Source organism: Crinia signifera, chromosome 9, assembly GCF_055691185.1.
Source record: "Crinia signifera chromosome 9, ASM5569118v1, whole genome shotgun sequence".
Classification (NCBI taxonomy): Eukaryota; Metazoa; Chordata; class Amphibia; order Anura; family Myobatrachidae; genus Crinia; species Crinia signifera.
Genome location: NC_139225.1, coordinates 141,497,250 through 141,509,831, shown reverse-complemented (window position 1 = coordinate 141,509,831; position 12,582 = coordinate 141,497,250). Strand labels below are relative to the sequence as shown.

At 39.3% G+C, this 12,582-nt stretch overlaps 1 pseudogene; it reads left to right on the top strand.

Annotated features, from left to right (window-relative positions):
- On the top strand, positions 1-9,371 carry LOC146036963 (polymerase delta-interacting protein 3 pseudogene; annotated as a pseudogene).
- Positions 9,372-12,582: the final 3,211 nt, after the last annotated feature.

The window sequence follows — 12,582 nt, the reverse complement described above, 5'->3', positions numbered from 1 at the left end:
ATGGCCGACGTGTCGCTGGATGAACTGATCAGGAAACGGGGAATGTCCGTGGGCAGCGGGATGTACCGCAGGGTCAGTAACAGGTGAGGTATAGGAAACGTGAGATCCAGACTCCAACCATCTGTGAACAATCGTCCACTTGCCACCAGTTTTCAGAGAACAATTGATGCTCGTCAGAAAATTGGTGTGACTGATGCACGCCAAAAACTAGGGATAAAAGATGCCCGTGAAAAGTTGGTGGCCAAAGATGCTCGCTTCCGCATAAGGGGTAAAGTGCAGGACGCCCGTGAAATGCTGAATTCGAGAAAGCAACAGATCATGGCAGGAGACAAGCCTATCAAAGTGATGGACGCTCGTGAAAAGATTACTTTAAGAGGAGTGCTCCAACAGTAGCTGCTAAATCACCTATGGCACAAGGTTCATCGGCAATAAACCTCACAAAAACCATCCAGATTCCACAACACAAGACCATTTCAGGTCTGAATATCTCTGTCAAGGGAATGCGAATAAATGTGGTCAACCACCAGCCTGTTAAACAGGTCTCATCTCAGAATGATGACTATGATGATGAGGATGATGAGATGGAACTTGCTCCCATCCCTTCCAAACAGATGAAATTCACAGCTGCAAATACTTTACAGAAAAGACCAGGAACATTGGGCAACCAATTTTCACTTGGCCAAACATTACCTTTCACTAAAGTTGTACAGAATGATACGTACACTGCTCCCAGTGCTACACCGCCTGCCCCAACAGTACCTTTACTACGGACTAAAACGCTGATCAATATGTCACATACTCTTGTTACAAAGGAGGCCCTACCAGCGGTACCTCCTCCAACAGAGTCTGTTTTCAGCCCCCTAGAAGGAACGAAAATGACGGTAAATAATTGCAAAATATTGCGCTCAAGGTCAAGCTCAAGTTTAAGCCCCAGCAGCAGCACCAACACACCCTCTCCCAACCCACTACTTGACTGGATTGAAGATGGCGGGCGCGTCAGCCGCTTATAAAGCCTCGCGAAATCCGGCGCCAGGAGATGATGTTCTAATCACGCGGACGGACCCGAGTCAGGTGGGAATCTCTGAGCGCTGCTCGGAATCGGGCTCGGAATGATGACGTCCGTGGGGGCTCGGATCTCTGAAATCCGAGCCCGCACATCTCTAGCAGTAACTGATGGACCCGGCTGTGCAGATAAGGAGGATGCTGACAGCGATGATGTCAAATGGAAAGCCAGCGAACTGTTGCTCCATGCAGCGCTGGAAAACTTTGCTGCCCGTGGTGATGCCATAGGGCATGCGTAACCATAACTAGCATTGGTTGCAGCAGTGGCAGTAACTGATGGACCCGGCTGTGCAGATAAGGAGGATTAAAAAAGGAGGATAAAAAAAATTTAGCCTCCCAAAAAGAAGGGTAATTGCAGCCGCCCAAAAAGAAGTGTAATTGCAGGCGCCCCCAAAGAAGTTTAATTGCAGCCGCCCAAAAAGAAGTGTAATTGCAGCCGCCCAAAAAGAAGTGTAATTGCAGCCTTCCTGCCCCAGCCCTGACTCCCCAGGTCAGGGAGATCACATTCTCACCCATGAAGATGGTGATGGTGACACAAATCCAAAAGAGGACAGAGAACAATCTCTTGCACACGAGACCACTGTGCTGGATACAAGACAGACCAAAGTCCACCTAAAGATGTCGGCTAGTACAGCATCCCGAAAAGTTTCAAGGCTCCAAAAAAAAAGACTTCAGTGGCAGACTCCCAAATTAATGCAGGGTGAGAGCTGCAACCAGCAGTGGGCGATTGGTGCAGCAATCAAGTGTATTGCAAACAGTTGTATGCATTTAAAAGACAAGTCCCTCATACGAATGACTCTCAGCAGTGGGCACAAGACCAGACAGGTAGATGAGGCAGTACTAGTTGTGTGTGTATCTGTTTTGGTCAGTTTAATATTTAACAAGACCCCTATCTGGCTTGATTCTGGTTATGATTGATTGATTATTAATTAATTTTTTGATGTGATTGATTCATGGTCGAAACCCCGTTTAACAACCTGGCTGATCCTGACCCTGATGTGCAGTTGGTCTCTGTGATAAAAGATCCCAATCTCAAATGGCAGGCTGAACAATCTGTGGATAGCCATATTTAAAAAAAATGTGTGGCAGCCCACTACAGGATACCCCCTGTGCCCCCCAAAGAAGTGTAATTGCAGCGGCCCCCAAAGAAGTTTAATTGCCTCTCAGCAGTGGGCACCAGACCAGACAGGTAGATGAGGCAGTACTAGTTGTGTGTGTATCTGTTTTGGTCAGTTTAATATTTAACAAGACCCCTATCTGGCTTGATTCTGGTTATGATTGATTGATTATTAATTAATTTTATGATGTGATTGATTCATGGTCGAAACCCCGTTTAACAACCTGGCTGATCCTGACCCTGATGTGCAGTTGGTCTCTGTGCTGAAAGATCCATATTTAAAAAAATGTGTGGCAGCCCACTACATGATACCCCGAGTGCCCCTGTGCCCCAAAGAAGTTTAATTGCAGCCACCCCCAAAGAAGTTTAAATGCAGCCTCCCCCAAAAAAGTTTAGCCGCCCAAAAAGATGTGTAATTGTACCCAACTGGTCATCAAAAAGAAACCAATCTTTATTGTGAAAACAAGGTATCAAGTGGCAAAGAAAAGGAAGCCAGTGATGAGAATTTTGTGAGCTGTGAAAGTATTATCAAGGAAACATAACTTTACTTAAGTTTTGAGGAAAGGCTTTATCGGACCATTTCATGAATAAAGAACAGTTGATGAAGAAATTAAAGAAGTATTCATCGTTCTTGTCATTAAATAAAAAGGAGAGAGATGCGAAGGTCAAATCATTACAAAGGTTATCTGATGAGGAAAAAGCAGTTCTGTCTATGCACATATGACAAATACTACAAAATGTTTGCAAATCAATTAAAAATTGAAAAGGGGGGCCAGAAGGTTTGTACAGCTTTATCTCCTAAAAAATTTCCAACAACTTGTTCCGAAGCAACTGTGTCTGTTAGTAGGTCAGCCTGTACAACTAACGGCAAAGAAAGTGACTATCTTCAAAACAAAAGGATTTTTGCCGCTTCAGAAACTGATCGTGCTCAAGGTGAAGGCAGTCAGTGTACACCTCAGAATGCTAACCAAATACACAAAGTCCATGCAAAGATAAAGGATATTGTAAAAGAAAATTGCACTGACAAGTCTTCAACTTAAAAAAACCAAGCTATGTATAAAACTGCAGTAACTGGAAAACTAAAAAAAACTTTAGCTTTAGATTGATTGATTATGATTGATTGATTATGATTATGATTGATTGATTATTAATTATGATGTGCCTGATCCTGACCCTGATGTGCATTAAAAATGACTCTCAGCAGTGGGCACCAGACCAGACAGGTAAAAAAAAGTGTAGCCGCCCAAAAAGAAGTGTAATTGAGCCTTCCTGCAACAGCCCTGACTCCTCCAGGTCAGGGAGATCACATTCTCACCCATGAAGGTGCAGCAATGAGGTGGAATGCAAACAGCTATATGCATTTGAAAGACAATACCCTCATTAAAAATGACTCTCAGCAGTGGGCACCAGACCAGACAGGTAGAAAAAAGTGTAGCCGCCCAAAAAGAAGTGTAATTGAGCCTTCCGGCAACAGCCCTGACTCCTCCAGGTCAGGGAGATCACATTCTCACCCATGAAGGTGCAGCAATGAGGTGGAATGCAAACAGCTATATGCATTTGAATTTTGAAAGACAATACCCTCATTAAAAATGACTCTCAGCAGTGAGCACCAGACCAGACAGGTAGAAAAAAGTGTAGCCGCCCAAAAAGAAGTGTAATTAAGCCTTCCGGCAACAGCCCTGACTCCTCCAGGTCAGGGAGATCACATTCTCACCCATGAAGGTGCAGCAATGAGGTGGAATGCAAACAGCTATATGCATTTGAATTTTGAAAGACAATACCCTCATTAAAAATGACTCTCAGCAGTGGGCACCAGACCAGACAGGTAGAAAAAAGTGTAGCCGCCCAAAAAGAAGTGTAATTGAGCCTTCCGGCAACAGCCCTGACTCCTCCAGGTCAGGGAGATCACATTCTCACCCATGAAGGTGCAGCAATGAGGTGGAATGCATTGAAAAGAGACAAGTCCCACATATGAATGACTCTCAGCAGTAGGAATAATGAATGGTGATGCAAGATGGAAATTGTCCTTGGTCCCCCCCACCCACCCTTATGTTGCGAAAATAGGACATGCACACTTTAACAAACCAAACATTTCAGCGACAGGGCCTACAAAACTGTGGCTGAAATGATTGGTTTGTTTGGGCCCCCACACAAAAAAAACCTATTCATAATATCTCCCTGTATAAACTGGCTCTACAGCAACAAGATGTCATCGTCACTCATCATCATCCTCCTCCTCCTCCCCCTCCTCCTCTGATTCCTCGCCCCCTTCAGTGTGTACTTCCTCATTCTCAGAGATTATCAATTCGTCCCCGCTGGACTCCACAATCACAGGTCCCGTTATAATCTCTGGAGGCAATTCCTGGTCTTCATTGAATAAGTGATAATTCATTTTTATAAACATCATTTTCTCAACATTTTTCGGGAGCAACCTCCTTCGCCGCTCACTGACCAGGTTCCCCGCTGCACTGAATACTCTTTCGGAGTACACACTGGAGGGGGGACAACTCAGGTAAAATAGAGCCAGTTTGTACAGGGGTTTCCAAACTGCCTTTTTTTCCTGCCAGTACAGGTAAGGACTGTCTGACATGTCTACTTGGATGCTGTCACCAAAGTAATCATCCACCATTTTTTCAATGTTGACAGCATCCAATGCACCGACAGTAGACATGTCAGCAATCGTTGGCAGGTCCTTGAGTCTGGACCAGATGTCCAATTTCCCTCCTGCCTGCCCTGCATCCCCGCCAGCGGGTTGTGTGGGAAATCGCAGCTGTTTCCTCACAGACACAGGTGGGGGAGAAAATGAAGGAGGAGCTGGGGCCGTGTCACGGTCCCCTTCAGATGACAATCTCCTGACCAGCAGGTCTTTGCACCTTTGTAGACTTGTGTCCGCCGGAAACAGAGACACAACATACGCTTTAAACCGAGGATCGAGCACTGTGGCCAAAATGTATTCCTCTGACTTTAACAGACTGACCACCCTCGTATCCTGGCAAAGCGTATGGAGGGCTTCATCCACAAAAGCGACATGCTTTGCGGAATCGCTACGCTTTAGCTCCTCCTTCACTTTCTCCAGCTGCTTTTGTAACAGCCTGATCAGGGGAATCACCTGACTAATGCAGGCAGTGTCGGAACTGACTTCACGTGTGGCTACTTCAAACGGCTGGAGAATCTTGCACAACACGGAAATCAGCCTCCACTGCGCTTGAGTCAGGTGCAGCCCCGCTCCTTTGCCTATGTCGTAGGTGGCTGTGTAGGCTTGAATGGCCTTTTGCTGCTCCTCCATCCTCTGCAGCATATAGAGGGTGGAGTTCCAGCGTGTCACCACCTCTTGTTTCAGCTGATGGCAGGGCAGGTTGCGGAGTTTTTGCTCCCGCTCCAGCCTTCGGCAGGCTGTGGCAGAATGCCGAAAGTGTCCGCAAATTTTGCGTGCCACCGCAAGCATCTCCTGCACACTCCTGTCATTTTTTATGAAATGCTGCAGCACCAAATTTATTGTGTGGGCAAAACATGGCACGTGATGGAAATTGCCCATGTTTAATGCCCGCACAATGTTACTGGCGTTGTCCGACACCACAAATCCCCAGGAGAGTCTAAGGGGGGTAAGCCACAGGGAGATGATTTCCCTCAGTTTCTCTAAGAGGTTGTCGGCAGACGACGTTGTTGGCATTTCATCGTCTATGTCATGACTAGTGGCAGCAGCTTCAGAACTATGAGGAAGTGCATCTTCATCTTTCCTTTGTTTGTTAACCTCCATATTTTGGATCTCCATTATTATTGTGGAGTTATGTCACAGAACAGTGCCACTGGAGTGCAATTATATATGTCAGTGAGTATGCACCAGCAGGCAGTTATATAGATACAGCAGTATTAGGCAGTGAGCCACACACCAGACAGGTACGGCAGTATTAGGCAGAGAGCCCCAGACCAGACAGGTAGATAATGATATATGGCAGTATTTAGGCAGTGAGCCCCAGACCAGAGGGTAGATACGGCAGTATTGGGCAGTGAGCCACAGACCACACAGGTACGGCAGTATTAGGCAGAGAGCCCCAGACCAGACGGTACATACGGCAGTATAGCCAGTGAGCCCCAGACCACAAAGGTAGAGATATATGGCAGTATTTAATTATTTATTAGCCAGTGAGCCCTAGACCAGACGGTACATACGGCAGTATAGCCAGTGAGCCCCAGACCACAAAGGAAGAGATATACGGCAGTATTTAATTATTTATTAGGCAGGCAGTATTTAATTATTCATTTTTACAAGAAAAAGTAAGTATATTGTAAGTGCACTGACAATCACAATGTTTATTTTTAAGAATTAACTTTTATTTAGTTCATTAAAAGGTGAAATATTTAAAATATAGAAAGATAAAGAAAGAAATATATTTAAAATATCAATGACCCCTGCTCCCCAAAATTCTTTATTATAGGGTTCTTTTATCCCTGTATGCCTCTAATATGCTTTATATTAGCACTTTTCTCCCTGTTCAATTTCAGGAAGAGATATTTTGTGCTTGGATGTTGCGAATTTTAGTTATGTATTAGATTTTTATGTATCAGATCTTGTTTTTTCTGAGTCTCTCAGATTGATGTGTATGTTTTAAGTTGTATTTTGTTACATTCGCATTAGTATAATTAAACTGGCATCTTATATTCTCTGCAGACAGATTCTGTCAAATATTTTTGCAGAAAGAGGTACAGTTTATTTTTCTCTGTTGTTTAGTATATATATCTCTTAAGTGCAGCTGTATACTAATTTATTTTTCTTAATAGATTATATCGTGTGGGTTGACTGAAGCTGCGTGTTAACTGTCAGAAATTATATTGATAGTATATGTAGTCTTATTTTCTATTAGCAGTATTTCACACAACCACAAATTATACCTATTGTAATTGTATTTTTCAATTCTTAGAATTTGATTTTTATCAACTGCACAGAGGTAAATGAATAGTAGATAACCTCTTTATTCCGTGCTCCTGTATTGAGTAGGCATTTATTGGTGTTGTAATTCTGTCTTTGCATTTGTCTCCAAGGCCATATAGTTATCTGTTTATCATACAGATTATGGTTTTTTAATAATATACAGACAGTTGAGCTATATCTGGTATCAGATGCTATTCAGTGAGCAATCATATAACCCAGCTCATAAATCAAAAGAGGTGTCTGGTGATTTTTCTGCATTAATAATGTACAGACAGTTGAGCTATATCTGGTATTAACTGCAATTCAGTAAGCAATCGTATAACCCAGCTCATAAATCAAAGAGTTGTCTGGTGATTTTTCTGCATTATACAGAGTGGTTCCCTGGAGTATTTCTTGCTGACAGCTGTTTTTATACACGGTGTCTATGCCTGCTGCACTAAGTGTACTAAGTTTTTATAACACTTAATGCTCAGAGTCTCCTCTCACGGATTGTGCAATTATAACGTATGTAGATAACCATTCTACATTTACTTGTTAATGTGCAGATATTGCTTTTTTAAAACATACATATGCTGAGCTATATCTGGTATATATGTTCTATAAATGATAGTTATATAACCCAGCTCATAGGATAAAAGTGGATGGTTATTATTACATTTAGTGTGTTGCGGTGGTTGCGAGAGTACTGCTACTGACAGTTTATTCCACACTTATGATTACTCCCCACAGCGTATATTGTTGCTGTATTATGAGTTTACAAGACAGTTTTCTGCGACTATGAGTCGGCTATTATAAGCCAGTGGATATACTTATGTCGCCGCTTGTCTGTGTGAAAGAGCTGTCACTGACAGTTACTTTTACAAATGTAATTATTGCCCTCAGCTTTATGTTATTGCCATATCATGGGCTTATAAGGCAGTTCTCTGGTGGCTATGAGTTGGCTGTCAGAAGCCAAAGAGTGTACTCATACCACCACTGCCTATATGCAAGTACTGCCGCTGACAGTTAAGTGATACATGGTGTTTATTGTTCACAGCGTTATATTTATTACTCTGTTCAGTGTTTATTAAGCAGGTCCTTAATAGCACCACTGTTTATCATAAACACCAAGGCAGTTAGCGCTCACAGTTATTTCACAGTTTAATTTCACCGTTTGTTATTGCCGTGTTACAGGCTTGTAAGACAGTGTCCCCGCGGTTATGAGTCGGCTATAGATAGCCTGAGAGTATGCTCATACCGCTGCTGTCTCTTACGTGTATCAGGACATCTCCGTTTTTCACTAGTTATGAGGAGACTGTTATTGCTCACAGCGTTAAATGTTGCTGTGTTGTGAGCTGAATTTTGACAGTGTCCCCGCGGCTATGAGTTGGCTGTGGAGAGCCAAAGAATATACTCAAGCCGCTGCTGTCTATGTATATCTCCGAGCAGCTCCGTTTCTCACGGACTGCACGGAGGCTGTGAACCAGCTCCTATCAATAGGACACGCGCCCACGCTGCTTCTGTCACTGATCCCACTTATGATACAGACTGCTTAACATAACACAATTATTAAATTTCATAACATTTCTACAGCATGGATAGCATTTTTAAGAGGCATATATTAGGGAGCTGAGGTCATTGGTAGCCAACGACCGTTTCACCAAGCTTCCTCAGGGCATCAACCCGTCTGCCCTCTGGAAGGAGTTTAAATCCCCCGCCTTAGCTCATGATTGGTTGTTTTTTAATTACTATGTTCAGAATGGGAAAACTGATATTACGTTCTGGTTTCTTCCTTCATTATTTGTAAATCATTTCTGAGATATATATACACAGATATATTTTTCAGTGTGATATATTTATGGCTATTGATTGACTTGGTTTGATAAGGTCACGTGAATTAAGTGGAAAAGATATTTATTTTTTCTTTTCCATTTTTTTGTTTATTTTTCTTTTCTATATTATTTTGTTTTAAATACCAGTCATATTCCATTATGTGTTGCACTATTCTTTTTAGACAGATCACTGGTTTTTTTTATGAATTGTAATTTATCATTATGTTCGAAATATTCGAAATCTTTTATTATTTTTTAATATATTATTAATTTTTTATTTTTATGATAATCTTCTGTATCATCACTTTGATGTGTATCTTGAGTATTTTTTTGTTATGTTTTTTGTATTTATAGGAAGGGAAAGAAGAAAGAGATTTTTTATTATTTTTTATAAATTTTTTATATTTTTTATTTTATTTGTATATTTTGTAGTGAGAAAAGGAAAAGATGAAAATGATAAAAATAATAAGAAATAATAAGAGATTCTTATTTATTTGTTTTTTATTTTTTATTTTTTATTTTTTGTTGTTATCTGTGCAGTGTTTAATAAATATTATGTGTAAAATCGTGAAACTGAAAAATAAATACAAACGGGTGAAAAAATGTGTAAATAACTGCTGTGATAATAATATATATTTTTGTTGTCTAATTATCATATTTATCATCTATTAGTGTGTGAGCCCTATGAGGTGTACAAATATTTTATTAATTATACGTGTTGGAGCCGGGTTGGGATCATTTGGTCTATTGCATTATGGTCGAAAGTCATTAGGTCGAATCCATTAGGTCGACATGCTAAAAGGTCGACATGACTCTAGGTCGACATGGGAAAAGGTCGACATGATTCTAGGTCGAAAGGTCATTAGTTCGACAGGTCATTAGTTCGACAAGGTCATTAGTTCGACATTGTCTATGTCGACATTCACAAGGTCGACATGGGGTTTTTCACTGTTTTTTCACTACTGAAAGAATTTGTGGCTGAACTCAACAAGAATTCTCTTAATCTGAAATTAACTATGGAAATGAGTAAAAAATCCATAAACTTTCTAGACCTCACCCTGGAGATAGATGAAGCGGGCAATGTAACATCAGATATGTTTAGGAAGAAAACAGCCAGTAACAGCATCCTACATGCCACAAGCTCTCATCTTCCATCAACCATAAGAGGGGTACCGAAGGGAGAATTCCTCCGAACGAAGAGAAATTGCTCCAACAACATCAAATTTGAAACGAGAGCGAATGAACTCACGGAGAGACTCAAAGCAAGGGGGTACAGTAACAAAAATATCAAGAAAGGACAGAGAGCTGCTAAATACCAGAAAAGAGAATCCTTAATATCCCCCAAAATTCAGAACAAAAAAAGAGAGGATAAAATCCGCTTTGTGGGTACTTTCTGTGCAGAATGGAAAGAGATCCAAAATATTCTCCAGACACACTGGAATGTCCTTACAACAGACCAAGATCTAACTGAGATACTGGGAGACAGAGTACACACCAGCTGGAGAAAATCCCCAAATATACGAGACATTCTAGTACACAGTCATTTTGTAAAAAACAAACTAGGAGAAAATAAATTCCAAGGATGTTATAAATGTGGAGACTGTAGTACCTGCAAATATATCAGACAAACAAAAGAAGTGGAAGACAGGTTTGGCCAAAAACACAAGATATATGACTTCATCAACTGTAAAACACAGGGAGTCATATATTGCTTAGACTGTCCCTGTGGAATAAAATACGTGGGACTTACGAGCAGACAGATGCGAATAAGGCTTATGGAGCACATCAGAGGCATAAAGAATGCAGAAAAAGATCGGAAAAACTTTAAGACCCTGACAAGTGTAGCCAGACACTTTCTGAAAAAACATGGAGGGGATCCATCAGATTTGAAGATCTTTGGCCTAGAAAGAGTACGTCTGGGCATAAGAGGGGGAGATATGAAAAATGAACTTTTGAAAAAAGAATCAAGATGGATCTTTCTAATGGATAGTATCGAACCACGAGGGATGAATGAGTATAATCAATTCTCTTCATTCCTCTGAACATCTTAAAGTTAAGATTCTTCCTAAGAAAACAAAATATAACCTTATTATCAGCTAATATCAATATATACATAAACAACATCTTTCCCACATAACTCAGGGACAGTAACCATGATATCTTCCTACAAGGCTTTATTGTTCATTCTCTCTCTCATGCTCTTCTCATTTTTATGATCCTCCCCTTTCTTTCTCTCTCCATATCCTCAAGTGACTTATTTGGCTCTCCATTTAGACCTGATACTAAGATAAGTATCTTAAAACACTGTAATAAATAAACTAAGTATCTTAAAACACTTTAATAAATAAATTAATATCTCTCGGACCTATAACCTTTTCAATAAATAAATACAACGAAAGAGTGGTCCAACAAGTATCTTTGTGTAATATTCTGGGCAGTAAACCTAGTACTGAGAATGATATTCATCAGTCAAAATGTAAATATCAAATAATTAATAAACATCTACACATGTCACTCCATTGTGAAATCTTGATATTTGGGAATCAATACACAAACTAATAATATTGCACTTCATAATTCATCCGAATTATTTCATAATTCATCCGAAACAAAAAGGATAATGAAACATAATACTAAAAGATCCCTGATAAGACAAGAAATAATAACAAATATGATTTCATATTATCACAATCTATGTTCACATATATTTCATACAAGAATTAAAAACTGAAGAATAAAATATGCACACATATATATAATAATATGACAACAAATTGTAAAGAAGAAGGAACTAACACAGTAATATATTAAAAAAGGATTAAGTTAGACAAAATCACAATATTCATGCACGGAGCTGAGGCTCCAACACGTATAATTAATAAAATATTTGTACACCTCATAGGGCTCACACACTAATAGATGATAAATATGATAATTAGACAACAAAAATATATATTATTATCACAGCAGTTATTTACACATTTTTTCACCCGTTTGTATTTATTTTTCAGTTTCACGATTTTACACATAATATTTATTAAACACTGCACAGATAACAACAAAAAATAAAAAATAAAAAATAAAAAACAAATAAATAAGAATCTCTTATTATTTCTTATTATTTTTATCATTTTCATCTTTTCCTTTTCTCACTACAAAATATACAAATAAAATAAAAAATATAAAAAATTTATAAAAAATAATAAAAAATCTCTTTCTTCTTTCCCTTCCTATAAATACAAAAAACATAACAAAAAAATACTCAAGATACACATCAAAGTGATGATACAGAAGATTATCATAAAAATAAAAAATGAATAATATATTAAAAAATAATAAAAGATTTCGAATATTTCGAACATAATGATAAATTACAATTCATAAAAAAAACCCAGTGATCTGTCTAAAAAGAATAGTGCAACACATAATGGAATATGACTGGTATTTAAAACAAAATAATATAGAAAAGAAAAATAAACAAAAAAAATGGAAAAGAAAAAATAAATATCTTTTCCACTTAATTCACGTGACCTTATCAAACCATGTCAATCAATAGCCATAAATATATCACACTGAAAAATATATCTGTGTATATATATCTCAGAAATGATTTACAAATAATGAAGGAAGAAACCAGAACGTAATATCAGTTTTCCCATTCT